At 43.1% G+C, this 27,326-nt stretch overlaps 1 protein-coding gene across 3 annotated transcripts in view; it reads left to right on the top strand.

The window, feature by feature from the left end:
• Nucleotides 1-27,326, top strand: part of LOC147014829 (plexin-B3-like) — a 154,849-nt gene that overhangs the window by 20,843 nt on the left and 106,680 nt on the right. The window contains exon 2 of one of the 3 annotated variants that reach the window (XM_085853159.1): nt 23,561-23,599. The exons of 1 other annotated variant lie outside the window; for it this stretch is intronic. The gene's annotated coding sequence lies outside the window, so the exon portion shown is untranslated. Of the gene's footprint in view, nt 1-23,560; nt 23,693-27,326 lie in introns of all 3 variants that reach the window. One more of the 3 variants, XM_085853158.1, reaches the window with a different exon arrangement.

Here is a 27,326-nt window from a genome sequence, read left to right as displayed (position 1 = left end):
TGCCTGCTGCCCTTGCCATGCCATGCCCACTGCCCCTGTTCACCAGCCCCGTTCAATTTTTGCTTTGCCCCCCCCCCCTGTTCATTTCCATGTGCGCCAGGATCCGCAAGGCAACAGTTTGCAAGCTGCGAGAACTGCCCTGTTGGCAGCTACAACACGGGCCTGCAGTGGCGGCCCGTGCACCGTGTTTGTGTTCATGCATCCATTCGTTGTGCTCATTGCGTGTGCCACTTGAGCTGGCACGGAGACTGCGTTGTGCAGCCCATGCACCGTTGTGGTTCACCGCGTTCATTTCAAAAGGGAAGGCCTTGGACTGCGTGTGAGCAGCCAGCCACGTTCCCTGTCACCTGCATTGTTTGAGCCAGAGACTGCATGCGAGCAGCCTGGCTCCCTGCTAACTGCTTTTCTTTTGCAGAGTTCAGTGATCCTGGGCCATGGTTTAGTGTAAAATTTGTAAGTTAAGGTTAAGATGTACTGTAAATATGAGTGCGCCCCCGGCATGTCTGTCTTAGCGCCGGCAATTTTATTTAAGTCGTCCGTGTGAGTGAGTTTGTTTAGATAGTTACGCAGCCCTTAGGTTATTTATTTTGGGGACACGAATACCATGAATGTCGCACTCAGGGATCCGTAGGTAAAATGTACTAGGGGAAAACTACACATGATGTCACACGAAAATTTGACGACTCGGGACGAGTCTGTAAAAAGGGGAGGGTAGTGTTGTGGTTACCAAATTCGCAAACCACCATTCAGGTCCCTTAGGTGAGATATCTCGGTAAGTACATGTGTAGTTAGGCCCAAACCCGTTGTCTAGTGGGAATACATGTCATTTATGCGTGCTGCGACTCTTCAGGATAGCCGTTTTTCTTTTACTATCTTTAATTTGGACCAACCGCCATTGTTACCACCACCAGTCACAACATCAACCACCAACCACAACGCCGCTTCACCACAACCGCCACGACCTTCACGTCACACCTCGCAACCGTCGCATCGCCACCGTTCTTGCGCCGCTTGTGGGTACCGGTGTTGGACTCGTGCAGGGCGCGCGCCGAACAGCGTGTACAAAATCACGGATTTTGTGCTTCAAAACGGATCAAAAACAACACACGCCCACTTTTTGCCGTCCAATCGGTGAGCGAGGGGCGGAGTGGCCCCGCCCCCCGCGCGTTAGCGGGCGCTCGATATATGCAAATTTATGGATCAAAAAGCATTCACGCCCACTTTTTCTCGGGCCAATGGGGAGCGAGGTGAAAGGTCGAAGGGAGGGGGTCAAAGATGAGAGGGCGAAGCCACGGGGCTGATATAAGCGACCGTGTTCGTCAGTCCAGTGAGTAGTAGAGTCGAGAGAGAACAGAGAGTTAAGACTTCGCGGGCGGTGGAGTTGGCAAGAAGGAGCTGGTCGTCGTGTGCGTTGGAGTCGGAGCGGAGGGGACGGAGCTGTGGAGAGGCGGCGAGGGCAGACGAGGGGGTGCTCGCGTCGTGCAGGGAGCTGCACCCCAGGGAGGCCGACAGCGCGACCTGGCCGAGGTGGAGACGCTCGTCGCGGGACAATAAAAATCCTCTATACCCCGAGCATCAGCAACCCCCTCCTGTTTCCCCCCGCGCTGAGATAGTGCGACCAAGGGGCCCCTTTCCCACCCCCTACCAGACACTGCCCGCGAGGCCCGCGGAGTTGAGGCACCATCGCCGCTCCGCGTCTCATCACCAGACGGGTAGGCCCGACCCGGTCTCGGCCTCAGGCCCGCCTCATCCTTGAGGGTATTCTTTCCTTGGTTTTGGGTATGTGTTGTCGGCGCCGTCTGTGAAGTAAAATTGTATAAGTGTTGCCGTGTGCTCGTGTAATCGGTATTAGATCTGCATTGTCGCATTTGCTTTTTGTGTAAATTGAATTGTGTTTTTCTTTTCTGTGTGCTTTTGGTGGAATTGAATATGTGTGCTTTCCGTTCATCGCGAATAAATGTGCTTTGTGTTGAACTGTTTCCCGCTCGCTTCGTCATTTCCTTCATTGAATCCTCATCTTGCTTCACGTAAAGGGTTGGTAGTGGGCTGAATACGCCCGATAATTAATCGAACCGTCGAGGCCGACGATAACACCGCTCGGTTATCCCGATAGTACGGAACGGGTCGCTTAAGTGGCCTGTGTCCGAAGTCGACCTGCGGCGAGGTGCGATCGCCCGGTCTACCCTCCGCGTGGGTACTTAGGTAGGTCGAATTTGGCGAGCAACCCTATCCCACGCGGGGGCTGATTGGCTCGATCGCGGTGAGACCGAAAGGTCCACCCGTGACTGGTTCCCGGCGTTAGTCCGAGAGGGTCACGACTGGATTGTCCGTCCGGTGGGCGACGTGCCGCGATTCGAGTTACGTGGCCGTCAGCACGCCGGCGGGCGCGAATCCGTAACAATATATATATATATATATATATATATATATATATATATATATATATATATATATATATATATATATATATATATATATATATATATATATATATATATGCGCTTATCACAATAATAACAAGATTTTTACATTTCAAATATTAAGTATGCTTTTTAATTGTTTTTCAACTGAAAAAAGCATAAATTGCATATCTTAACATTAGTGTACTCATTTGATTCACTACACGCGCTGTATTGAAGGATTTCACTCGTTTCACTTAAAATGCATTTTTGTCTCCAAACATGAAATTTTCAAACAATTTTTCTTCCTGTGTTTTTGCAACCGGGTCTTAAACCATCGTAGTGACCGTGAAAAATGAAATCAGATATCGAATTAGAATGAAGATGAAGCTGTGAGAGTGTATGAAAGTGCGAGCCTGACAAAAGAGGAGACACGGAGCAAACAAAATGGCGGCGATTTGATTTTGAAGCCCCTCCCTGAACGGACAGACCGACTGGCAGAGATTATGTATAGAATATAGTGTAGATATAGATAGATCATAAACTGAGATTTGAACATCGAGGCAAGTTGCTTTCATGACCCTCGACAGAGGAGAGGGTTTTCCGTATGAGTCTGTTTGTTACTTGCAAAATCGAAGATTTTTCAACTATATTGGTCAGTCGATTTTGTTTGTCTGTCTGTCTGTCTGTTTGTTTGTCTGTCTGTTTGTTTGTCTGTTTGCTTGTTTGCCTGTTTATCGCCTGCAGGTCACAATTTTAAACCGATCGTCACGAAACTTCACCACATGGAAGAGTTTGTCATGAGGAAGAAGCACATTGTTTTTGAGGTCGAAAGGTCAACATCGGCCAAAGGTCAACAACTTTGATGAGATTCCCAAAATCCTCAATTATAATCCGATTGACTTGAAATTTGAAGAGGATTTATATTTCAGGTCAATTCAACCACAAATTATTTTTGAGGACAAATTTGTTTTATGGATTTTGCATGTATCGTGCTCTGCACGACGTCGTCTTCTTGTTTGTCTGTCTGTGTCCGCAAATAATGTGTTGGCGTAGGCTACCAAATGCCACTTGGTGGTAGTTATCTTTTTTTCAACCGAGTATGTCTATAAAGTACGTACTATTATAATGCATGTACGCCTATAAAGTATGTACTATTAGAAAGAATGTATGTCCTGACAAAGACCAATTGCTCTTCGTCGTTAACCCTGAATCACTTCCCTACAAAGACCTTTTGTGTGCTTGTGCAGGGAGACTTTTGTGTCTGTTAACCACAAATGGGAACAGAGTCTCATTTGTGTAAAGTTGTTCAGATTTGCTTGGATATGGACAAATAGGATTGGGGAACAGGGTTGGGGAGGGTGGGGTAGGAGGGGGAGGTTGGTGGGATATCTTATTGTGATCGGTGAGTTGAGAATGAGGAAGAAAGGATAATTTGGATAAACAAGTTGTAGTGGTGGAGAGAGTGAGGATTGCTGAGTAGAGAAGCAAAGTAACTAACTGGAGGAGGATGTACTCGTACGTGTATTTGGATAACTGATGAATTATGAATTATTGTCTTTATATATGTTAATCTTTCACTCCCCCCCATCCCCCTCCTCCCATTGTTTGCACAATACACAGAACTAGAAAATGAAATAAATGCCTGAATTTTTTTTAAAGCAATACCTGATGCCAGGCCATGATAAGAACACTCAGAAACTTATAACAAGGAGGAAGAAATGTTGCTTAGAAGCAAGCATTTGATACTGCACTAAATTGTATCCCAAAACCAGTTAACAATTATCTTTTTTTATTTGGTGAGTTATCAAACCTGATCCTAGATTGCTAACTTCCATAATTTTTTCTTCCCGTGTTTTTTTTTTTTTCGCTGCTCCTTTTTGCATCTCCACTTTTCCTATTTTTCTCTTCCCACCCTCATCAGCCATATATGCCTCTCAAGAACCTCAATTTTCACAAGTGTTGAACTCACTTGGCCTTAAATGGTTTCTGGAACTTCCTAACCATAAGATATATAGATTGTCCCCATCTCCTTTGTCTCAAAAGATACAATCCAAACAACCTGTCCCTGATGGTGCCCAAAACAATCTTTCTCATATTTTTGTTTGTTTTAATATTTCAACAATGATGTCAGGCTCATGAGCTTCTACATTGATTACATGTAGGACAAAGACATTGGGAGACTTTGGTGTACTTTTACATTATTATTATTATTCCATATGTAGCCTGTGGCTGCTGGATACATCATTGCTGGAAGCATGGCTATGCCACTGATGCAGTGCCCCCTGTTTCCAGTAAGATGGTACTCATTTTGCTGACCTTGGAAGGATGACAGTCTGAGTCAACCCACCTGGTGTTATTTAACGGCCGACAGGGGCTCAAATTCAAGACCCTAAGATCTTAAGGCAGCCACCTTAACTGTTAAGCCAACATGAGGCTTTACTTTTACATGAATTATATGGATATCAGAGACAACAGACAAATTAATACAGTCGATGTTATTTGAACTCAAGTCGGTTAAATTGGAATTAGATAGGTACCTGGATGCATCAGAGATAGAGGGGTTTTGGGATCTTGGCAGGACTTGAAGGTAGCTTGTGTGTGAATGTGTGATGGATAGTTGGTGAATGTGTGATGGTTGGTGCAGCGAAGGCATGATGGGCCGAATGGCCTCCTCCTGCACCAAAGTTCCTTGTTTGTGAGAACCTGGAAGCCGAAGAGCACTGACATTGTGTTATTGATAAAGAAGAACCTCACGGGGATCTTTAAAATGATCCCAGGGAACATTACACCAAAGGAAGTACAATTGAAGGCCGTCCGGGTTTCATTGACGATATTAAAAAGAACCTTCGGAACAAAAATATGAGAACAACAAAACTTCACAGCTCGGTCCTTGAAACGTGATCGTTTATCAAAGTGGAGGTGGATACTTTGAGTCATGGGAAGGTTCCCACCTTCTAAAACTTACAAATGGAGATTACAATCAAAGAGAGAAACCCAGACAAAGTAGGAAGTCGCTCAACCCATCAATTCCACGTCATCTCCACATTCCCGACAACCTTGGTTTTAAAATACCCGTCCTGTTTCTGTTCTGCCTAAACTAGTGCGTGTATCTTAACTCAGAGACACACGTATTGCTGAAATCTCAGTCACCATCCAAATTCAGCTGAAACCTATCAAATTTCTCCCGCCGTGACTACCTTCCCCAGAAGACCATTCCATGCGTCAATAACATTGTGTTCAATACCCTTGCCTTGCTTCTGTTCGAACCACCTCTTATTCACTTTCCAACCATTCCCTCTTGTCCCGTCACTATCTATCTTGGTAAAATACACTGAAACTGTCCTGTTTCTGTTTTGACTATATTCTTCATTGTTTTCAACTACACCTTCAACAGATCCCCCTCTCAACCACCTCCTTTGTAGTGTACAAAGTGCTGTCTCCTTCTGTCTAGTGTACAAAGTGTACAAAGCTTAGTCTAGCTAGGTCCGGCATTAATCGAGTCACTCTGCACTGATCTTTTTCTATGGCAGTTAGGTCCTTCCTCAGATGTTGCAACCAAAACTGAATACAATATTTCAGATGAGGCCTCATTTAACGCTTTCTTTACTTACAATGTCTTCCATAATTATAGTTTATTTTTGGGCCTAAAACTAGTTTTCTCCATTGAAACATCCTCGTCTTTTATTATACAAACACCAAATCAGTTCATTCACTTCAATAACAGTAAATATTTTCTGAAAGAGGAAATGTAACCATTTTAACTTGTTTTAATCGAGTGAAATTAAATTTCCCGATTCACCCTGACAATAAATATTTATCTCCTTAATGTTTGTCCGTATGCTCTTTCCTCCTCTCTAACATTCTGACTAATCCTCCTCCCTCCCTTCCCCCCACTCCCATCCATATCTGCAGTTTCCATGAACAATGAATGCTAACTAATATGGAGAACCCACCCCATGCGTCTTCCCCTTCCCCTCATTCTCCCCCACATCCCTTATTTGTCCAAGTCTTCCTCTATTTTGTCCCTCAACCCTGCTTCTGGTGGGTCCCTCCCTCTCTTACTACTACTATTCCTTTTGCTCTGTTAGGTCCTCATCCATTCTTTGTTCTAGCCCTTCCACGAGCCTTAACTTTGTATATATATATATATATATATATATATATATATATATATATATATATATATATATATATATATATATATATATATATATATATATATATATATATATAACCAACCTATGCAATCTTGGGGAAGTTGTTTATGACTGGCAAAGAGGCCAGTGAGGAGGGGTAATGATGGGGTTTTTCTATGAGAGTGGAATAGTTTTCTTCGTTGAAATACCATCGCCTTTATTATATAAACACCAAATCAGTTCATTCACTTCACTAAAGATATGGATGGAAGTGGGGAGCTGTGGTGGGGATGGGGGAGGGGAGGGATAAGTCAGAATGTTACAAGGATTTGGGATGAGAGTGAGAGAGAGAGTGAGAGAGAGAGTGAGAGAGAGAGAGAGAGTGAGAGAGAGAGTGAGAGAGAGAGTGAGAGAGAGAGTGAGAGAGAGAGTGAGAGAGAGAGTGAGAGAGAGAGTGAGAGATAGATTGAGAAAGATAGATTGAGAGAGATATTGAGATATTGAGATATTGACATTGAGATTGAGATCTTGAGATCTTGAGATATTGAGATGTTGAGATAATGATATTGAGATCTTGAGATTGAGATATTGAGATTGTGATAGTGAGATCTTGAGATATTGAGATAATGATGTTGAGATCTTGAGATTGAGATATTGAGATTGAGATTGAGATATTGAGATATTGAGAATGAGATCTTGAGATTGAGATATTGAGATAATGATATTGAGATCTTGAGATTGAGATATTGAGATTGTGATAGTGAGATATTGCGATATTGAGATAATGATATTGAGATCTTGAGATAATGATATTGAGATTGAGATTGAGATTGAGATCTTGAGATTGAGACAGAGACAGAGACTGAGAGAGATTCACCGTCAGGGCAAGTCGGGTAATTCAATTTCACGAGATCAAAATAATTTAAAATGGCTACATTTCCTCTTTCAGAAACAATTTATTGTTTTAGAGTGGAGTGAATGAACCAATTAGGTGTTCAATATATAATAAATAAACGTCATTTAGTGTGTGTGTGTGTGTGTGTGTGTGTGTGTGTGTGTGTGTGTGTGTGTGTGTGTGTGTGTGTGTGTGTGTGTGTGTGTGTGTGTGTTTAAGTTACGAACTTGGTTTTAAACACCAATCTACTGCATTTTATAGTGGGAAGGTGAAAACTGATTGAAATTTTAATAGCTTGAAAGGATTCCACGAAAAGTACGCAAAACGGCATTCCTCTGTAAAGGAATAGGAAGGGAACAGAGTGGTGGGCGGGATTGACTGTCAATCAGGCTGATGTGGGTGGGGCCGCAAAACACATTTGCTCAATGGCCAATCAGACCTACATGGGTGTGGCTTAACGGTGGAATGTTATCAGGAAGTCGGTCGACTTCCTATCCCATGTATTCTGGGTGGTTCCATGTCGCTGCACTGTTCATGAAGGACGGCCACGGGGCCAATCGACGGCAACAATATACACATATTTCTATAAAGTGCATACTATTTAGAATGTTACTCATCTATAAAGGATGTACAGTACAATTACTCTGTGAGACATGTCTGTGTAAAGTATGTCCTACAACATTTGTAAATCAGTAGTAGAACATTTTACTTGTATTTAAACAAGCCGGTAGGCAACATGGGTGGTCGCTACATAATTGCATACTAGTCATACAGTTTCTGACGGATCGGGCTGGAATTTTTTGACAAAGACGTTGATTATAGTGTGAATAAAAGTGCTGAAGCGGATTTTTGATTTTCGAAAAAATTGATTTTTTAGGATTTTTCAAAAATTTCAAAGTCCCGTTGCTAGGCAACGGTGGCGTCCATAGCAACGGTGCTCAAAAGCATACAACTTGATCCTGGTATGAACCTACCAGTCAAGTTTCATCAAAATCGGTTGACAACTCTGGCCTCCAGAGCTGTCCATTACATACAAACAAACAAACAAACATCCAGACAGACAGAAAACCTGAGAATAATGGAAGTCTAGTGACCACCCAACAGAAGGAAAACTTGAGAATAACGGTAGTCTAGCGACCACCCAACAGACGGAAAACCTGAGAATAACGGTCGTCTAGCGACCACCCAACAGACGGAAAACTTGAGAATAATGGAAGTCTAGCGACCACCCAACAGATGGAAAACCTGCGAATAACGGTAGTCTAGCGACCACCCAACAGACGGAAAGCTTGAGAATAATGGAAGTCTAGCGACCACCCAACAGACGGAAAGCTTGAGAATAATGGAAGTCTAGCGACCACCCAACAGACGGAAAACTTGAGAATAATGGAAGTCTAGCGACCACCCAACAGACGGAAAACTTGAGAATAATGAAAGTCTAGCGACCACCCAACAGACGGAAAACTTGAGAATAATGGAAGTCTAGCGACCACCCAACAGACGGAAAACTTGAGAATAATGGAAGTCTAGCGACCACCCAACAGACGGAAAACTTGAGAATAATGGAAGTTTAGCGACCACCCAACAGACGGAAAACTTGAGAATAATGGAAGTCTAGCGACCACCAAACAGATGGAAAACTTGAGAAAAATGGAAGTCTAGCGACCACCCAACAGACGGAAAACTTGAGAATAATGGAAGTCTAGCGACCACCCAACAGACGGAAAACTTGAGAATAATGGAAGTCTAGCGACCACCAAACAGATGGAAAACTTGAGAAAAATGGAAGTCTAGCGACCACCCAACAGACGGAAAACTTGAGAATAATGGAAGTCTAGCGACCACCCAACAGACGGAAAACCTGAGAATAACGGTCGTCTAGCGACCACCCAACAGACGGAAAACTTGAGAATAATGGAAGTCTAGCGACCACCCAACAGACGGAAAACTTGAGAATAACGGTAGTCTAGTGACCACCCAACAGACGGAAAACTTCAGAATAATGGAAGTCTAGCGACCACCCAACAGATTGAAAACCTGCGAATAACGGTAGTCTAGCGACCACCCAACAGACGGAAAACTTGAGAATAATGGAAGTCTAGCGACCACCCAACAGACGGAAAACTTGAGAATAATGGAAGTCTCGCGACCACCCAACAGACGGAAAACTTGAGAATAATGAAAGTCTAGCGACCACCCAACAGACGGAAAACTTGAGAATAATGGAAGTCTAGCGACCACCCTACTGACGGAAAACTTGAGAATAATGGAAGTTTCGCGACCACCCAACAGACGGAAAACTTGAGAATAATGGAAGTTTAGCGACCACCCAACAGACGGACACTTGAGAATAATGGAAGTCTAGTGACCACTAAACAGACGGAAAACTTGAGAATAATGGAAGTCTAGCGACCACCAAACAGATGGAAAACTTGAGAATAATGGAAGTCTAGCGACCACCCAACAGACGGAAAACTTGAGAATAATGGAAGTCTAGCGACCACCCAACCGATGGAAAACTTGAGAATAATGGAAGTCTAGCGACCACCCAACAGACGGAAAACTTGAGAATAATGGAAGTCTAGCGACCACCCAACCGATGGAAAACTTGAGAATAATGGAAGTCTAGCGACCACCCAACAGATGGAAAACCTGAGAATAACGGTAGTCTCGCGACCACCCAACAGATGGAAAACTTGAGAATAATGGAAGTCTAGCGACCACCCAACAGACGGAAAACTTGAGAATAATGGAAGTCTAGCGACCACCCAACAGACGGAAAACTTGAGAATAACGGTAGTCTCGCGACCACCCAACAGATGGAAAACCTGAGAATAACGGTAGTCTCGCGACCACCCAACAGATGGAAAACTTGAGAATAACGGTAGTCTCGCGACCACCCAACAGACGGAAAACTTGAGAATAACGGTAGTCTCGCGACCACCCAACAGATGGAAAACCTGAGAATAACGGTAGTCTCGCGACCACCCAACAGACGGAAAACTTGAGAATAATGGAAGTCTCGCGACCACCCAACAGACGGAAAACTTGAGAATAATGGAAGTCTAGCGACCACCCAACAGATGGAAAACCTGAGAATAACGGTAGTCTCGCGGCCACCCAAAAAAATGCTCTGTCTGTGAAGCTGTCCTTGAAGCAATGTGACTAGCTGTCTATCAATAACGTACTGTTTGAATGTTACTTGCATCCTGACTACACTTACGTCTATTTCATTGCATATTATTGGAACGTACCTTTCAACACTTTTACCTTGAGACCCTTTTGACACTTTTGACACCTTTAGATCCTTTCACCCTTCAGACCCTTTATACCCTTTAGACCCCTAGAACCTATAGACCTTTACACCCCTTAAGTCCCTTTAGACCCCTTACATCCTTTAGACCAATGGTTTTCAAACTTTTTTTAGTGGCGACCCAATTTCAGAACCTCTCTACATTGCGCGACCGAAAAGATGCAAAACCCAATTCATAATATATAAGATAAGATTTCACATGACACAAGAACATTTACTGTTTACTTTATTCACCATCATCATGTTTTCATAGATGAGTAAACGGAGAATAGCCAACAGTATCCAAATAGTACAGTTGAATGTTTCAGAAGTTTAGTCCGAATGACATTTCGATATATCAGTGAGAAGGATGCGCCTGTTTTTTAGAAACCAACTTCTCTATTCGTGGAGAAGTAGATGACAATGCCAGGATCATATCATGCTCCATTTCTAGGCGATTTCTGTACTTTGTTTTAATCACCACCATGGTGGAGAACGACTGCTCACAAAAGTATGATGAAGAATGTGGCATGAGAACCTTCATGGCGCGCCGTGACAGAGTTGGGTACGACGGCAGCATTTTGCACCAGAATGTCGACAACAAATTCGTCCGTGCAATAGTCTGCGCTCCTGAATCCTGCTGGAGCTCTACAAGCTCTTCCTGCACTGTATCATCTTCATCAGCAATCGAGTCCAGTGGAGCCGTGAAAGGGTCCCGAACCATAGAAAAGGACTGCACATCCAGCTCAGGAAAATAGTGCTCGAACTGTTCAATGAGGGACCGAAGGCGACGTGCTATCTCCCCAGAAAGACTGTCGAGCTCAGTATCATCGTACTGGCAGGTCGTTAGATGTTCCACCAGATGGGGGGAAAGGCTGAAGCGCTTAACAGCTGCTTTGTCTGCCAGTAATTTTAGAGTCGCCAGAAATCCGCTCATTTTGTCGTGAAAAATCATGAGGTTGGCGTCTTTGCCTTGGAGGGAGCGGTTGAGGACATTGAGACGTTCAAAGATGTCAACGAGATAGCACAGTTCTGATAGCCAAGAGTCCGACTCAAGCAATGCTACCCATGCCGTTTTCCCTTGTGTGCGTAGGAACTCCTTCAGTTCATCTTTGAGCTCGTAAACGCGCAGAAGAAGGTTTCCTCGAGATAACCATCTGACTTGAGTGTAGAATAGTAAATTCTTATGGTCGGCGTCCATCTCCTGGCAGAATACCTGAATAACCTAGTGTTGAGGGCGCTCGATTTGATGTGATTCACCATTTTTACGACTTCTGAGAGCACGCTCTGCAAGGTTTCTGGCAAAGTACGAGAGGCGAGCGCTTCTCGGTGAATCATGCAGTGTACCATGGAGGTCTGAGGAGCCACCTCAAGCAATTTAGCCTTGAATCCAGAACGCACCCCTAACATTGCTGGCACGCCGTCTGTTGTAGAACCGAGCAACTTTCCCAAGTCCAGATCATGGTCACGATAAAACTGCTCTACTTTCCCAAAAATGTCCTCGCCTTTGGTAGTGGCCTCCAATAGTTTGATGAGCAGAGGCTCATCGACAAAGTTGTCAGCCTTGATGAAGCGGACCCAGACGATGAGTTGTGCGTACGATGCGATATCAGTGGAGTCGTCCAACTGTATGGCGTGCCACGGCGATTCCTTGATCTTCTGTACGACCTGAGCCGTTTCGTCCAGACTCGTATCTTCAATTCTAAGTTGGATGGTGTTGTCAGAGAGGGGTATAACTGCCAGTTTCTTTGCCGCTTCCTCCCCAACCATCAGAGATACCATGTCCTTTGCATGTGGCAGCACGAGTTCTTCCGCAATGGAGTGAGGCTTTTTAGTCTTGGCAACATGGAGCGACACTCGATACGAGGCCTCTAATGCCCGAGGATTGGTCTGATGGCATGTACCTTCTCTGTCAACACGCGTATTCTTGAGTGCAAGAAGTTTCCTCTCAAAGAACGCTCTCTCCTTATCCTGATAAGGCGCATGTTTTGTAGTCAAATGCCTCTGCAACTTATTTTGTTTCATAGACTCCGTAGAAAGCACTTCGAAACAAATCACACACTGAGGCCTCTGTGCCCCACTTTTATCCACCACGTAGTAAAATCCAAGGTCCAGAAATTTATCCTGGTAAGAACGTTCTCGAGATTTGCTGGTGGCCGGTGCTGCCATCACAAATAAGGTCTCGAGTCGTACGTGGAGACTTGAATAGACGTTAATGATAGAGTCTGAGTCTGAGAGGCCGTGGATCAAACCACTAATTTCCCGCCAAAATGAACCACCCTTCAGTGAGCCTGCACATCAGCTGGATCCCATTCCAAGCGTCGTGTTGTGCTGGTTCCCATACTTTGAACGAACCGTTTATATTACATCCCATAAAAGCGAACACCGATCGAAAATAAACAATTTTTTTTCGCTGCAAGCGGACGCCCGCGACCCCACGAAATTTGCTCGGCGACCCCACTTGGGGTCGCGCCCCCGGGTTTGAAAAACCAAGCTTAAGACAGATTAGACAGTTTGGACCCTTGACCATTAAGAGCTTCAGACCACTTGGACCTTTTTACACCCTTTTTTACATGCTTGAGAGATCAGACCTTTCTACCCCTTGGACACTAACTACAATTGGAACATATCCTTTAGACTTTAGACTTTAAGCTCACACCAGGCAAACATCTATTCTCTAGTCTTCTTGTAAAACACAGACTATACTTATTTCAGCAAGTGATGCACAAACCTGACCCACCCAGGTGGTGGGTACTCCACTAGTTGCATCTTAGAACCAGAAATTACTGTTACATCAACTTCGTCACAACATTAGCTTCAGCAGAGATTGGACTCCACTTCAAATTCCCCTTCTGTACCCATTATCAACCCACCCGAATGGAGTGAGGGGTTGGGGGGGGGGCTGCTCGTGTTTATACAACACAAATCGTAAGAAAAAAAAATTCCGTTCAATAACAATGGAATTCTAAACAAACTAAAGAAACAAGTGATAACAAGAACGACCACACTGTGGTCACAACTTGCGACACAATATTTGCCTCCTCAGACCACTCAACTCCCTCATCCTTGCTGTTGAACGGCTCAGCTTACATTCTCTAATCTCTCTCATTAACCTTGTGCTGCACACAGATTGTTTAATCCCAATATGAAGCTTTTTTAAAAAAAATTACCCAACGTTGTTTTTTTTTTTTTTAGGGAAGTGCGTAAGGGCTTGTTTAAACCTTACTAAAAATCTTCATTCAACATATGATTCTATTTTTTTTTGAGGGGGGGGGGGGTTCCTCATCTGATTAACACTCCAAACAAAGCCAATTAAAATCTGACACAACAAACCCAGACAGTGTACAATGAGCACGGGCCTATGGGCCTAATGTGTTCGGCCTACGAGGAAATCAAGATGGCAGCCATATCATTTTTGTCTTGGTGCCATGGTGGGTGCAGTCAAGCAACCAATGTGAGTGTGGACCGGCAGCTGTCTGACCAATGGGTGCACATTTCAAGAATCGACCAACAACAACAACACAGAGCTCTTGTAGACCTGCCACATGTTGCAGGTAAAAATATTATAAACATGTTCGATTCCCTTTTTAAACAGTCATTACTGTTGCTGTTTAACACTAAACTGAAAGGGAGGAAACCCGACGTTCTTGAGGCATTATATTCTTGTGACCATCCCTACCTTGGTTACATACTTTTTGGAGTAACATCCCTCAATCTTTTTGCATTAAAAAAAAAAAAGTTTTTATAACTTGTGAAAATATGGAATCCATGATAGAAGGGGCAATGTTGGAGCATGTCACACAGGAGGATCTGGGGGTGGTAATAGATATGCAGGTGGGCAGATAGCACAGTGCCAGGCCGCAATAGGTAAGGCTAATATGGTTTTAGGTTGTAGTCACATGGGGATAAATAATAAATCAAATGGCGTAGTTGTTACACTGTACTGGAATACTGTGTACAGTTTTAGTCGAAATGAGTGTTTTTTTTTTCATGAAGATAAGAGCAGGATGCTAATCATGTCTCTCAAACACATCCTGTGAATCTTCTTACGATCGAATTTCAAACACTTATTTCTGCACACAGAGCAAAATATCCTGATAGAGGTTTTGTATTTTCTATATTCCTCAGCCATGTCTCAAATCTGCCATCATTTGGAGGATGCACTAGTTTTTCAATAACCTTACCTTGCAGTGCTAAAAAAATGAAGGTGTGCACAGAGAACCCTGCTTGGGAGTTGCCTTGCTTTTGGCCGATTTAGGAAGAACCTGTTGAGGACGACCGAGAAATGCGGATCTGGGAGACTTGGCAGGAAAGGTTCATCCTTGGTATTGTACGTAAAATATCGAGGCAAGGCTCACCCAGCTCAGTTTCACCTCCTGTTTATCTTGCTGTGTTTACAGATTTCTATCTTGGCCTATTGGGTCATACTGAATCGTATCGTCCCCAAAATGTAAGCACAACCAGGCGTGTCTCTTCCTTTCCTTTGTCCCAAGTGGATAATTAATCGTAGGTTATTATTTTAGATTTCTACCGATATTTTGGTGGTCTTTTTTCGATCTGCCATTTCACGTTGCTTTCGAACATTCTCTAATCGTGAATTATAAATACATTTTCTTTGTGGTGATCTCATTTGCTTTGATGCTACAATGTATTTTCATCACATAAGAGTCCTTTTGCCTCTTCTTGTATACATTGATCAAGTGCTTTGTCATTCTGTGCACACATTGTTCCACTGGCATGGTTCAGTCTGTTCATGTAGAAGGTGAACCGTTCCGAGAAAGGCCAACTCATTGAGCGAACTTGCTAGCCTTGGGGACGCTAGAATATTGAGCAAGTTTGGCTGAGTTAAACTTCCCGTCATATGTGAGTTTAAAAGTCTTTTCTCATCTGCTCAATGTCCTTCATCTTGGTTGTCTTTTTGAGGGAGGAGCTTGGTTTGGAGCTTGTCCTGGATTACTGGACGAGATAGACAACAAATGGCAAAAAGTCAGCAAAACGACAAGAGGTTAGACTGGTGGACAGGGAACGCAATGGGAATAGGAAAACGAAGGTTTTCGCGATAGGGGACAGGATTGACGAGATAAGAAAAACTCATGTGTAGGTATCTGGAGACAACGTGTGATGGTTGTGGACTGTCGCCTTGAAGGACTGCAGGGAAATAACTCATCAGGACAGACTCAGGAAGGCAATTCTATAGATGAGAAAGAAAGGAACACAAAGCAGTGTCGGCATTAGCGCAACCACGGTGGGGGGGGGGGGGAAGGAGCTCAGGCAGCTCGAGCCCCCTCCTTGGCTCAAGTTTGGGAGAAAACCGTCTGACTTGATTATCACTACTGAGAGTGCATCACGGTGGGCGCATCTCAGTAGTGATTGACACTTTTCCACTCTCATCCCCTCTTGCCTTGATTTGGTACTTTAATATTTTGTGGACCTCAGCTACTTGCTCATTTACCAGGTATCCTTAGCTGACCGCCAATGAAACTCTGGTTGTGCCCCTGAGTGTCGCTGAACATAAAGCTTGAAGAGGATAAAAAGGAACAGGTTATAACCTGAACTTGTGGTACCTGTTATTGTTGGGTTTGGCAAAGAGTGGAGATGACAGGTGGGATAAGACCAGATGAAAGGCAAAACCTTTACAAATCACAAATACAGACAGGATAGTTTGGTTGTGGGAGGTAAAGAATGTTTGGAGAAAGTAGAAGTAACTGAAAGGGGGTAAGTGGATTAAGGTTTCACAAAAGGGTGTGTGGGGTTGGGGGCCTGGGGGTGGGGGGTGGGGTTGACATTCCACATTTTAGCATATAGTTCCATATATGTATCTTGCCAGCATTTAACATTATATATTTGGCTTGTTAACTAGTTCCTTTTTTTTCAGGTCTAAATACAGGGAGGTAGCAGTTGTCAATGTTATATTTCATATTGGCATACACCACTCTATCTTCTACACTCCTTGCGATGCTGTTCATCGTTCTATTATATGTGATATTGTTAGACACTCCTACAGCCTCTGTGATACTTGTTTCTCCACAACCCCACCCTCACGCCGTGATATTTATGAACCCACATTCCCTTTGCTGCTCATGGTGCTGCATTTCCAACAAGCAGTATCTGAAAGCGTGCAAGCACACAATGGCTGCCTGTTCGACATTTTGCAGTTTCGTCACTTGTGTCTTCAAGCCTTTGCTCAGTTTCCACAGCAACTGCTTAAGCACAACTGCCATTCGTGCCACTTCAGGGACAGATCCTTTGGTCCATCTCTTTTGGTCTATGCAAAATAAGGCTCTTTCAATGTTTGACTTTTAAAAACAATGGTCTTTCATAAATAAGAAGTTTTGACTTGAACTTAACTTGTTGACAACTATTCATAACATGTCAAATTGGTGCGGTCTCCTTGGTCTGAACGTCTTTTGGCAGCTTCAGAATATTGTAATGCACGGTGGCTACACTGCGTGATTACTGCTGATGTAAGGATCTATCTGCTCTTTGTAAGACTTTCTCGAGGCTTGGTCGGAGCATCGATGGATTGCAAACATCGAGGGAGTATATTAGAGGAAGATATATTGGTCGTAAAGTGTCCTATAATTTGCATATTTAGTAGGTAATTTACATATGCCATTAAAAATGCACATTACTTTAATGCCATATTCCTTTTAATATACTCTTAAATAGTGAAAATAAATTTGTATCAACCTAGAAAAGTTGACATTTGAAAAATGCATAATAACCATGCATACTACAAGGATGGGGCATTTATATCTGGCACATTTATTAGTGCTTTAAAAAAATTAATGAACACCATAAATACTGCATTGAGTACATGGTTGGAAAGTGCACAGATTGGAGATTATGCTGAGACATAACACCGTGACTTAAAAATTACATCTGACAAATGAGCCCCATTGGAATTGTTGCATTCCTGACAGCGAATCAGCATATTCATCACTGCATTAAATGTGTTTTGAGCAAGTGTGGATGGTTGCAGTGATATTTGCCTTCAATTCTTCGATACATGCAGGTGAATTGTCGTTTGTCGGTCATAGTGTTCCATTATTCAAAACTTTCAGGCATCACCTGCAGCACTGGGAAAAATATATTAGCTACGCCCTTATTACTGCTTCCCGCCAAAATGATAACAAATGTGTTAGATATAAATGCTCCACCCTGTATACTTTCAAACTTTCAGAGGTTCATCAGCGAGTGCCGGAGAGTGTTTTAGGCCAAAAACATTTATTGGAAATTATTTTTATTAAAAAGTTGGATTATTGGGGATTTTTTTCATCACTCTATAGTGCCTCAGCCTTTGTAACTATCTGAAAGGTAATATTAAATGATCTTGCGTGTCGGATGTCATCTCTGAACCATTCGATGCACTGATCTTTCTGATCTTTCTCCTGTGGAGTCGCCATTTTCTTTTACACGAAACTACCAGACCTGAAAATAAAACTATATGAGTTTCTGCATCATATAAAACAAAGAGTATCATTGTATCATTTGTGGTATTAAATATATTAGCAATCAAAGTTGTCCAGGTCTTTTTGGAACACCCATACAAAATTTGACTGTTTGTTTGACTTGTATGCAATCCTAAACCCCTGGACGGAATGAGTTGAAATTTGCTCAGTGTACTTGGTGTGTGCTCAGGAAAGTTGTCAGCATAGTCGTGGGAGTTCAGGAGGGGGTGGGGGACGCAAACTTTACGTGAAAATGTGCACCATATAGCGCCACCTGGTGGTGGTGGGAGAGGTGGATAGGACTTGCAGTTTTGCACTGTACACCTGGCATAGTGCAAGTGTTTTACTGACCCCTGCCAGATGGAATGGGTATTACACTCCGTTGGGAATGGGTGTTTCGAGTTATCATACTTTATATGCCGATGTGCCAAAAACGGGTTGGTCGGAATCAAAAGCAGGGTTCTTATTTATTTATTTGTTTTACCAACTTTGGTGAAAACGTCATATGAGAGATTGTCAGTGACACAAAATGCACCAGAGATATTCGTTTATTGACGAGGTGGATTTGCAGCTGTTTGGAACTCAACTCAAATATTCACTGATGATAAATGCTATATGAGGATCTTGACAATCAAAATTTGAGAAATGTTCTTTCACATGCATCAAACCACATAATTGTATCCAATTTCATTATATATTATTATTATTATTCTTTATAATACAATGTCAAGGCTCATTGAAGAGATAGAACACAGAACAGATGAGGCCACAACTGAACACAAGGAATAGGAGAAAGAGAGGGGAGAACTTCAACAGCAGGCTTGAAGGACAAAATAGATGGAGATGAACAAACAATGGATATGGGTAAGAATAAGCAGTGAGAGAAGACACTGGGTGGACAGGATGGAAAAAGAAGACACTCAGAAAGAAAAAACGGAAAATTTGGAATGAGGTGCATTTGGAGGTGGGGTCGGGTAGTGGTTAAAGGAGGTAGAAAAGATCATGGTTTGAGATGGGGGGATTATCTGAGATGGTGGTGAACAACTTAGATGGAAGAATTGCATCGAAAAGAATGTGGAAATTCGTTCTACAGGTAGGCAAAAAGAGGAACAAATGAGTGTAGATGATCAGTGATTCTGGATTTTGAGTCTCACCAAAAAGGGTTTGCTGTTGGACTGCGTGCACCTTTTAAAAACCTTGTTCATTGGGGTGGCAGTTCTGATGCTCGTGTGGTCGTTGCTTTCGACGGTGGACAGGGGTCAACATGGGCACTTTGACCGGACTGCGGCTACACAGCCCCATACGCAGCAGGGTGCGATGCACTGTGGATTGTGACACATTCCTCCCGTGACCACCATTAAAATATTTTGTGAGTTGTGCCACAGTAGACCTTCTGTCGGTTCGGACCAGACGGGATAGCCTTCGTTGCCCTCATTCATCGATGAGCCTTGGGCACCCAACACCCTGTCACTGGTTTGTAGTTTGTCTCTCCTCGGACCACTGTCAGTAGGTACTCACCACTGCTGACCGGGAACACCCCACAAGCCTTGCCGTTTCAGAGATGCTCTGACCCACTAGTCTGGCCATAACAATTTGGCCGTTGTCAAAGACGCTCAGGTCTTTACTCCTGCAACCAACACATCAACTTCAAGAACTGACTATTCACTTGCTACCGAATATGTCCCACCCCTTGACAGGTGCCATTGGAACAAGATAATCAATTTTATTCACTTCACCTGTCAGTGGTCAAAATGTTTTGGCTCCCCAGTGTGTGTGTGTGTGTGTATATATATATATATATATATATATATATATATATATATATATATATATATATATATATATATATATATATATATATATATATAATCACACATTTGTGTGTCTGGGAAGGTTTTAGGCATTAAAAAAAATATTTAATAGTCATCGTGGTTCGAGGTGCGGGAGGGGGGGAGATCGGGGTCGAGATGCCAGTTCTCTTCATTGATGTGCATCATGTCGTGCCACTTCCAGTGGGATATTGTATTGCAAGTCCCAGCTCATTGTAAAATTCAACAATTATCTGTGCTGGAGTGAAATTTAAATTATCATCATAAGAGATGTAGGGGAATGCATTGAAACATGCATGCTTGTTTCGCCTGTCTCCAGGGCAGCGGGAGTCCGTCTATGCATGTGTCCATCTGTCTGTCCCGTAACTTTTTTTACCATTTGAGCTTTTGTCATAAAATTTCCAAAAAAGCTTTATGAGAATATGGAGAAGACTAATGAATAATTTGGTCAAAGGGTCAACGGTCAACATCACATAACATCGTCAATTTTCATCTTATTAATCTGAAATTTAATGAATTTTCATATTGGGTCACTGAATTGGTTCAACGATAAAAATGTTAAAAACGGATTGTTTTGAGGTCAAAAGGTGAAAGGTCAAGGTCAAAATCATCAATTTCCATCTGATCGACTTGAAATTTGAGCAGTGTTTGCATGTTGGGTCACTGAAGCCTATTTCTTTTGTGGTAAGGTCAAGGTCACCTATGATCATCAAAAAAAAAAATTGTAATTTTTTTTTTTTTGCTCTCTTCATCGTATATCATACGGAAGAAGAAGTCCGAATAATAAGCGGACGTGGACGGACTTTGCATTTTCAGATGCTTTCTAGTTTTATTTGTTTGTGGGATGAAATGCATTGAAACTTGGTGGTTGTACCCAGGGTTGTACCCATGCAGATACTGCATGGAAACATTCTACTAAGCTGGGATGGACACCCTAACTTCTGTTTTTACTTTTCCGTGAAGGTGGGGAATTGTCATAAGAAAACAAAAGACATCATAGATGTGGGTCAATGATCATACGTGCGAATGCACCCCGACATTGCCAAACGGAATAACTTGAAAACTGTATATTATCATGAAAATATATACATCAAACTGCCTGAAATTGTACACATTATTGTAGAATGGGCCAATTTTCTGCGTTATAGTATAATATAAACTAAAGTCATCAGAGCAAAGCTTGTGGATCACAAGTCATACATTACCAATTCCGAAACAAACAGGAAAAATCGGTCACCCTCAGGCAGTGTTTAATTTTCTTTCGTGGCTTGGATGTGCCTTGTTGTGTCAAAATTGATAATCCCATCCAAATCAACATAATGACTAGAGTAAATATACACAGTTTATAAAATTATCAACATCAACTTGTTGCTCACTTTGGGAGCGTGTGTTTGTAGTCGAAGTAGTAGTAATAATATTAATGTAATATGAGTTCCCTTACAAGTCACTTCAACACAGGAGGAGGCCATGAGGCCCATCAAGCCTGCACAATGGTTGTCAACCTATGGACATTTGTTCGTGTTTTATCCTTATTAAAAGCTGGCCATCAAGCAAGGAAGTAGCACATACTATTTTTTAGGTCTAGTAGATAATTAGATGACCCGTGAATCCGTTGGGTTCCCGTTGTGACAGCGGTTGATGAAAAAAATCATTTCAAGAGAAAAAAAAAGACATAGCTCCAGCGAACTATAGTGCTGAGGTTGTTTGCATTGATCAAATTCTCCCGAAGAATACTTGACTGAATCGGGAATTGATTTTTTAATAATTTTTTTCGTTGCCCGATTTGAACAATACTTGATATTGTGCGTCAATGTGAACAAAAAAAAAACAGAGAAAAGAAAGTCGAAGAAATTATTGTGCGTAATCTTCTAAACACAATTTTATTTTTTAATGAACACGGAAGTATTAGATCAAAATAGCGATGTTTATTTTATGCTTAAAAAGAAATCGTTCTTTGTCTATACTAAATGTAATGTTTGAGATTTTAAAAATAAATCATTTCAAGAAAGAAAAAAAGATAGCTCCAGCGAACTAAACCGCTGAGGTTGTTTGCATTGATCAAATTCTCCCGAAGAGTACTTGACTGAATCGGGAATTGATTTTTTTAATAATTTTTTCGTTGCCTGATTTGAACAAAACTTGATACTGCACACCACAGGGGAATGGTGAGTAAGGTGGCCCTAAAATGTTTGCGATATCTTGTACCGTTTTGGCTGTATTTTGGGAACATACATATATACATACATACATGCATACATATATACAAGTTGAGAGTTTTAGTTATATATATATATATATATATATATATAATGTCTCTATGGTATGACTTGGCTGTAGTTTAAACCGACGACCTCCCAAACTCAAGCGGATGCTCAAACCATTTACAGCATGAGAACATAGTTTTGCAATTGTGGCAATTTACACGAAGGTTAATCTAATTTTATTTCTGCTCTGCAGTTGTTATGCATCATCGAATTTTTTTTTTAACCAAGGGTTGATAAAAGTACATTTACCATCGTGTTAAACAATGTGCTGCTCATGTTTTGAGTGTTGGCCCTTCATCAGAGCAATAGTCAATTCTTTCACCCTCCTTTCTCACCTGTAGCTGTGTTACTGGGTCTGTCACAAGCTCTTCCCTTAATGATTTCAACTCTACTGTTCAGTCACCTCAAAATCTCTCCCATTTCCACTACTGACCTTTATTACACCTGTCGAGACCGTGCAATAACCTCACACATTCCCCCACCTTGTGCTATGGTGCATCCCACTGTTTTCCCTTTACACCCTTTTGGCTGCTGCTCCCATTGCATCCTGCCATTCGGTTCTTCCAGAACTCCCAAAAGATTTATTGTGTTATTTTCTTTTCTGTTTATCATTGCCTTGTTAGCCCGTCCACGCGTGCAGCACGAGGCGGTCGGGAAACCATTCAAATGCTTACAGGTTCAGGTTCTTACTTTTGGTAAGGGAACTATGTTTTGAGGTCAACAATGTAAATAAAGTTGAATATATGATGTTGTAAAATTAACATCATTTACAGCAATCCTTTCAATTATATATATTTTAGGAATAGCTGAGACGACAAGTGTGTGTGTGTGTGTGTGTGTGTGTGTGTGTGTGTGTGTGTGTGTGTGTGTGTGTGTGTGTGTGTGTTTTCAACAAACCTTTATTTTGAGAATATGGAGAAGGCTAATTACAAATTTTTACTTTTTTTATTTTTTTATTCTGTCATTTTCATCAAGTCTACCATGAGTATAAAGCAGCCATGTATGGGCCTTGCATTTTGAGATGCTTTCTAGTTTTTCCTGTATTTATTGCATGAAACAGGTAGTGGGAGGGCTGAAGACACACACACACACACACACACACACACACACACACACACACACACACACACACACACACACACACACACACACACACACACACACACACACACACACACCGAGGGGACCAAAGTCAAAAAGTTGAATTGGTGGTTTCCAAGGGGTATTGAGGTCTGCATGTTTCTATGAGCCCAGAAGCTATGCTGAGCCCTTTGCTTTGTTCTCTACACAGACTTCATCTTCACCTGGGAGTACTGCAAGTTCTCTGCAGGTGGGCACTCCAGCGAAGATCCAGATGACGTCCTCTACCTGGGTTAATAGTAATCCATGAGTACAATGATGCCATTGCCCCATTAGCTTGCAGGTAGTGATACAATCTCATGTATGACTGATAACTTATACTCTTTGCAGAACGTCAGTTCTGCTGAAGTAGTCTCTTATCAAGTGTTACCGTCGAGGTGCAGGATACTCGTGTCGCCACTCCGATGCAGGATACTTGACTGACGGTGCAGGAATTTGGAATATCGAACTTGCTTCCTCTTCGTAAAAAGATACTATGGGGTCTTTAACGTCCTTGGACTAATGCTTTGCAGAAGGGACACCCGGCTTAACATCCACCTTGATGCCACGCCCTGCATGCAAAATACCAGGATGACAGTTTATATAGATAGGTCGAGATTTAAACACAGCTCAAAGGTGAGTGTACATACCTCCAGCTATCCTACCATTCCAAACTCCCTCCACCCCCGCACAAAATCTCCAGCCACGTCTCCAATTGCTATATACTGTAAGTAAACCTTTTCTGAACCCTAACCGTGCATTCCATGTGCTCGCTGTCATGTTTGCTCTGCCTAAATTGGTGTCACCATGTCACTGATGCCAGTCATGACTACCCTCACATTATTCTTTTGATTCATACCTGTGATGCAACCTCGCTTGTCCTTTCACGAACCTTTTCTTACTCCACTTTCCATTTCTTTCTACGACCTCACCTTCTCTCACACCTGCCTCCCTCATTCCCTCTCACTGTTACATTCTTTGAAAAACAGAACAAGAAATCCAACATTGTATCCATCATTTAATAACAGCCTCACCTTACCAATGTATTTTTACGGACGTGGGGTTCAGTGTTCGCCATGAGGGGGAACTTCTCAGACTCCTCCTGAACTCCCAGCCCTGAGGCCACCAGCCACGGATAACTCCGTGGTCCAAAGGGCTGCTAGTCAAGCACAAATGCCGATTGGAATGGCCAAATCTAGCAGGGTCCACCATCTTATTACGTTTCACTACCGTTGAGTTGACCCGACCAATTAAGGTTCGTTCCCTCTGTGCGCACCTGTCTATTTATTATGTACGGCCAAGTAAAGCCATGTGTACGTACCGGCTAATCCTGGAGCCAATAAATGAGGCGGAACTTCCATCTCTCGGATGGTGCGGATTGTGTTTAACCAACATGGAAAAGACACCGTGAGCAAATTGGAAGAAAACGTACATGGGTTTATTTATATCAGGGGAACAGGGAGGAAATTTGTTGGCATGTATATTCAGTAAAGCTTTTATTGACAAGAAATAGCAAAGCACATACGCAGGGTGTTTGTGAGGGTGCGACACGTATACAACATGGGAAATTCGTTTGGCATGTATGTACAGCAAATAGAATCGAGACACAGAGCAGAACTTGTTCCATTGATTCTTATTAGCCCCTTCTACAATCTTACTTAACTATCTACACACGAGACCTGGTGCCAATCAGAATCACAACCGGAGAAATGTAAAGAGGAAGAAAAGAGTAGATGGAGTGCAGAGCAGAGAATGGGTACGGCTCCTTCTCACCCGACTCAGATGCGTACACGCTCATACCGTGTGCAGACTCGTGCAAGCTCGCACTACATTCAAGCTTCCCCTTGGTGGGTCTCACGGTCTGAATTGGCAGATGTCAGTGCAGGCTTGGCCAAAGGATCTGTGGTAAGGAGAGTTGGATAGATCAAAACGCTTGGGAGGTCGAACGCTTGGGAGGTCGAACGCTTGGGAGGTCGAACGCTTGTGAGGTCGAACGCTTGGTAGGTCGAACGCTTGGTAGGTCGAACGCTTGGTAGGTCGAACGCTTGGGAGGTCGAACGCTTGGGAGGTCAAACGCTTGGGAGGTCGAACGCTTGGGAGTTCGAACGCTTGGGAGGTCAAACGCTTGTGAGGTCGAACGCTTGGTAGGTCGAACGCTTGGTTGGTCGAACGCCTGGTAGGTCGAACGCCTGGTAGGTCGAACGCCTGGTAGGTCAAACGCCTGGTAGGTCGAACGCTTGGTAGGTCGAACGCTTGGTAGATCGAACGCTTGGTTGGTCGAACGCTTGGTAGGTCGAACGCTTGGTTGGTCGAACGCCTGGTAGGTCGAACGCCTGGTTGGTCGAACGCTTGGTAGGTCGAATGCTTGGTAGGTCGAACGCTTGGTAGGTCGAATGTTTGGTGGTCCATGTGAAAAGAAAGGCTGCTTGAATGTCTCTTATTCAAGGTCTTCCACAAACATCCACTCTGCCACGTAGGTCAAAACTATCTGTCCTGTACGGAGGGGTTTACAACCGCTTGATCTCTTCTTTTCTGCTCTTTTTTTTTCTGCTGTCAGGTCAGGTCAGATTAGCTCTGTGACTTACTGCAGGTACCATGTAAACCTATACCAAGCTGTTCCATGGTCGGGTTGTCGGCGACTAAACCGTCTCCCCCACCAAGTTTCTTTGTTAGGAGGGTGTATGATATGGACACCCAGCAGGATTAAAAACAAAACTTATCAAAGGACAGAGGAGCAACTTGTGAGCCAACGGCCATCCGTATCTAGTGCCCAACTGTGTGTGCGGACATCCTCCTGCAGTTGGGTTACTTTTGTTTTTTAGGAGGTTGGTAGCAGGATTTGCACTCCCAACCACCGTAAAACCGTTCACTCCGCAAAACACAAGAAAAAAGCAAAGAAAATTGAAAACCCACTCCATGGGAGTATCTCCTGTGCAGCTGCCCTTTGCAAGGTAGCTCACCGGGTGATGGGATTGGGGCAAAGCCTTTGGGACACCCACTCTTTGATGATAGGAGGAAAACCACGGGGTAACCTTCCTGGGTAAAATTGCGGTAGTGTGTGTCAGTGTGTTGCTGAGGGTGTCGTCCAGCAGACGGCGGTCCCCTTGCGGTAACCTCAGGCGGTCCCCTTGTGGTAACCTCAGGCGGTCCCTTCAGGTTGGTGCCTGGAATGTCCTATCTCTAAGAGAGGATGATCACCTGTCTGTTATCATCTGAGCTCAAGCGTTTGGACATCGGGATTGCAACACTCTCTGAGGTTCGGAGATCTGGGGAGTCTGGGGAAAATGTGTGGGTGTTATCCATAACTGCAATAATATTCTATGCCACTAGAATCCGTGTGTAACGAATCAAACGATTCTTATTGGTAATCATTATTGGATGATTGTAATTCATTGTAGAGCTGACATGTCAGGCATATGTCATTGAAGAGTGAATGCAGACATAGGAAATGTTGGAATCACTCACTATAAGAGCAGATCAAATCTGCCTGGTCATTGAAGCATTGAGGTCTTTTTTCTGTTTTTGTCAATATACAATGTCAAGGCTCAAATAAGAGCGAACACACCGAACATATAACAAGGAGAGCAGGAGACAAGAGGGATGGGAGAGGGAAGTACAAAACAGTGGGGAATAGACTCATGAAGAGATCTGTTGAAGGGAGAGGGATGTGTTTGGGTACACGAGGTAAACAAGATGGACACTACAGGGATTTTCAGGAAGGAAAGCAGGTAATATGAAGGAGGTGGGTTTGGGGTTGATTAACGGGGGTAGAAAAGATCATGGTTTTGTATGGGGGGAGATAAGAGATGGTGAACAGCTATTTTGAAGACCTGGAGGGAAGAGTGGGATTGAGGAGTGTGTGGGAGTTTGTTCCAAAGACGGAAAAAAAAGAGGAATGAAAGAATGAAGGTGAGCAGTGATTCTTGATTTCGATAGTT

The sequence above is a fragment of the Eptatretus burgeri genome, chromosome 13, assembly GCF_056783735.1.
Source record: "Eptatretus burgeri isolate ZD-2024b chromosome 13, Ebu_testis_v1, whole genome shotgun sequence".
Lineage (NCBI taxonomy): Eukaryota > Metazoa > Chordata > Myxini > Myxiniformes > Myxinidae > Eptatretus > Eptatretus burgeri.
The sequence above is the reverse complement of the archived record's forward strand: the minus strand, read 5'-3'. Positions and strand labels throughout refer to the sequence as shown.